Source organism: Chrysochloris asiatica, unplaced genomic scaffold (genome assembly GCF_000296735.1).
Source record: "Chrysochloris asiatica unplaced genomic scaffold, ChrAsi1.0 scaffold00065, whole genome shotgun sequence".
Classification (NCBI taxonomy): Eukaryota; Metazoa; Chordata; class Mammalia; order Afrosoricida; family Chrysochloridae; genus Chrysochloris; species Chrysochloris asiatica.
In genome coordinates, this window is record NW_006408583.1 from 16,642,665 (window position 1) to 16,646,691 (window position 4,027).

At 38.7% G+C, this 4,027-nt stretch overlaps 1 pseudogene; it reads right to left on the bottom strand.

Moving 5' to 3' along the window:
* Window positions 1-3,065: 3,065 nt before the first annotated feature.
* Window positions 3,066-4,027, bottom strand: part of LOC102828548 — a 10,947-nt pseudogene continuing 9,985 nt past the window's right edge.

The window sequence follows — 4,027 nt, forward strand, 5'->3', positions numbered from 1 at the left end:
ATGCTTGGTAAAGAAGAGGGTCAGCAAAAAAGAGAAAGACTCTCAACAAAATGGGCTTACACAGTGACTGAAACAATGGACCTGAACACTCCAATGATGGTCAGCAAGGTGCAAGACAGAGCAGTTGGAATTGATTTGACAGCAACAAACAACATTAAACATATTCCATTTCCTTTCATTGGAAAGACTATGAGTCTTTTACTCCACACCAAGGGTGTTGTTGTTGTTAAGTGCCATTGAGTTGATACCGACCCATAGAGAACCTGTATAGGGTTTCTGAGTTGCGGCTGGTGAGCTTGGACCGCAGACCTTGCAATTCAAATGGCTTTGCAGTTTGGCACATTAACATACAGAGCCACACCAGGACTCCATGGGTAGTCGTTATCAATAATTTATACATACAATATTGATAGGAAGGACTACTGCATAGCATTTTTTTCCTCTCTCAAGGACAATTTATTCACCATTGCTATGATTTTGTTGTTGTTGTTGTTGTTAAGTGCCATCGAGTCGACACCTGTATAGGGTTTCCAAGGAGCAGCTGGTGAGATTGAACTGCCAACTATGATACAAGGCCAAAAATATTAACCAGTTGATCTGGGTAGGCTGATAGTATGCTATACCATATTTCCTGTCTATCCTTCTTTGTGGTAACATTTAATAGCTTTGTTTATAACATTCTGAATAAAAACACTAATATCTCTGTGGACTTGTAATAGAAATCCTGATTGCAATTATTATATACTTTCAGAGAACTTTCTCTAATCATTGTAAAATGATATCTGCAATGATAAAATGATAGTATTTAGTTGTAAGGAATAAGGAAGATCGTAGAAGAATTGATGCCTTTGAGTTGTGGTGTTGGAGGAGAATACTGAAAGTGCCATGGACTGCCAAAAGAACCAATAGATCTGTGTTGGAAAAAGTGCAACCAGAGTGCTCCTTGGAGGCCAAGATGGCTAAGCTTCGTCTCTCATACTTTGGACACATTGTCCGGAGAGAACAGTCACTGGAGAAGGATGTTATGCTGGGTAAGGTGGAGGGTCAGAGAAAAAGAGGAAGACCCCCAACGAGATGGATCAGCCAGGTGGCATCATTGATGACATCAAGCATGGCGGCGGTAGTGAGGTTGGACCAGGATCGGACATTGTTTCATTCTGCTGTGCATGGGGTCACTATGAGTTGGTTCCGACTCGATGGCGCCTGACAACAAGGAAAGGGGAAGAGAGAGTACCCCAAATATAAATGGATCAGAATACAATACACTAAACTTTGTGGTACTTTGTTGTTGTTAAATGCCGCTGAGTCGATTCCAACCCATAGCGACCCAAGCAGCTGGTGAGCTTGAACAACTGACCTTGCAGTTCAAACGACTCTGCAGTCTGACGCATTAGTCCACAGCACCACTAATCAGCTCATCTTTTTTTTTTTTTACCACAAACTGTTCACTGCTAAATAATTAGTAAATAATGAATGCAATAAGCATTTTTTTATTATAAAAGTACTGCATTGATTCAGGTTCCCTGATAGCATTGACATTATTTAGATGATATCAAAGAAACAAATGTATTTTTAAATAAACTTTGTTTTTAAAATCTCATGTAAATTAGTCAACATTTTTCTATATCTACATCCTTTCTAGCGAGGTATGGAGGCTTGTGAAGAGTTATACTTCCAAGAAAATAAGTAATCAGAAAATTAAGATTTGACTTTGGGTGTCAATATCCATCAGACTTGGTTGATATTTGTTACAAATGGCAGTCAGCAAGCACCAGTGTTGTAAGAATAAGTTAGAATTATGGGCATTATATTACATTATATTATTTTTAATGCTTTACTTCTTTAGAATCTGTATAAGATCAGCTTAACTAATGTATTTTTCACTTGAAGACATTTTTCTTCTTCTTTGTAATTGGATAAAAGCAGTCAAATATCAGGAGCTTTATACATTTCAACAGAATTTGAAAATGACAGCACATTGAATTGTTCTATACCCCCTCTATGAAAATTGATATACATTTCCAACATAGGATTATAAGAAAACTTTTATCTAATAAAGAATAATGCCCAATGAAAATTACATAAAATCTGTATCTGCATGTCAAACTATTACTTTTTTTAATCAAGTGATCATTATCCATGGTTGTATGATTCCTTTCCTATTAGCATCCAAAATGTACTCACAAATAAGAAAAACAATCGTAACAAAAGATAAATGAAAGACTGTACTGTTGATGGTGGTGGTATTTGCCATTGAGTAGGTATACGATTCATTGCAATCATATACACCACAGAAGGTATTGCATGATCCCTTACCATCCTCAAAATTGTTCTATTTGAGTCCATTGTTGTTTCTGCCATTTCATTCCATCTCATTTAGGGTCTTACAATTTTTCCCTGACCCTTCATTTTACCAAGCGTCATCTCTTTCTCCGTGGTCTAGTCCTTCCTGACACCATGTCCAAGGTATCAAAGTAGTAGACACAAAATCTCGTCATCCTTACTTCTAAGGATCAATCTGGCCATACTTTCACCAGAATAGATTTATTCCTGTTTCTATCAGGCCACGGTACTTTCAATAGTCATTACCAACATCATACTTCAAATTCATTTATTCTCCTCTGGTTTTCTTTATCCACTGACCAGCTTTTACATGCATATAAAGCAACTGAAAATCCCATGACTTGAGTCAGGCCTACCTTGGTTGTCAAAGTGGCATCTTTCTTTGTCACGCTTTGATGAGATTTTTTGCAGCACAGTTGCCTAATGCAATACTTCATTTGATTTTTTTAGTTGATGTTTCCATGAACATTGAATGTGAATTTAAATAAAACAAAATCTTGGAAAACTTCAGTTTTTCTCAGTTTATAATGATGTTATAGATTGGTCCAGTTGTAAAAATTTTTATTTCCTTGACATTGAGGTGCAATTCATTCTGAAGCATGTAGTCTTTGATCTTAATCAGTAAGTACTTCAAATCCTCCTTTGTTCCAGACAACAAGGTTTGATTTTTGTTTTTTTTAACTTGTGAAACATACATAAATTTATTGTTCAGAATAATTTTGTCAGTCTCTGGCTTTAAAATCTTTTAACAACCAATCTGCTGCTAGTCCTGGAGACACGGCCCCACTGAGAACCTTCCTTTCCAGAAGAGGAATCTGTTCCCCACTGTGGGATGGGTCCTGAAGTGTTCTAACACACTTTCCTGGATGAAATTCCACATCCAGACTTTCTGCTGTTTCTGTCATTTGGCAGTCAGCTCCCCACTGGCAAGCGTCAGGTCCTGGAATTCCTTCATTTTATCGCACATTTCAGTGATCCCCTCTCCACTTCTGGAAGAAGTACGGATTGCTTTTGGTCTCCAGACTTGTGAACGTTTGCGGAGTAATTTCAGGGCACTCACATACTCTGCTTGTATCCTTCAAGCTGGTACAATCAAGTCTCCATCAGAATTAGTTACAACAACTAGATCGGTCACCTCAATGATACCTCTTTTGATACCCTGCAATTCATCTCCTCCTGCAGGTGGCAGTAGTAACACAGACATGTCAATCGTGTCAGCAACAGCAAACTCCGACTGACCCACACCTACAGTTTCAATAAGAATGATGTATCCCCCTCCTTCACACAACAAGATAGCTTCATTTGTAGCCCTTGTCACACCTCTTAAAGTCCCTCTTGTAGGAGATGGCCTGATATATGCATTTATATCTCTTGATAACTCATTCATTAGGGTTTTATCATCACTAGTGCAAGAAGAAGGGTCCACAGCCAGCACAGACACTTTGTGCTCTCTCTCAGTATGCATTTTCCCAAAATAGTCTACAAATGTTGATTTTCCAGCACCACGGGGCCCAGATAATCCCACTCGAAATGCTAGTTGTTGTTGTTGTCAGGTGCCATCGAGTCGGAACTAACTCATTGCGACCCCATGCACAGCAGAACGAAACAATGTCCGATCCTGGGCCAACCTCACTACAGCTGCCACACTTGACGCCATCAATGATACCACCTGGCTGATCCATCT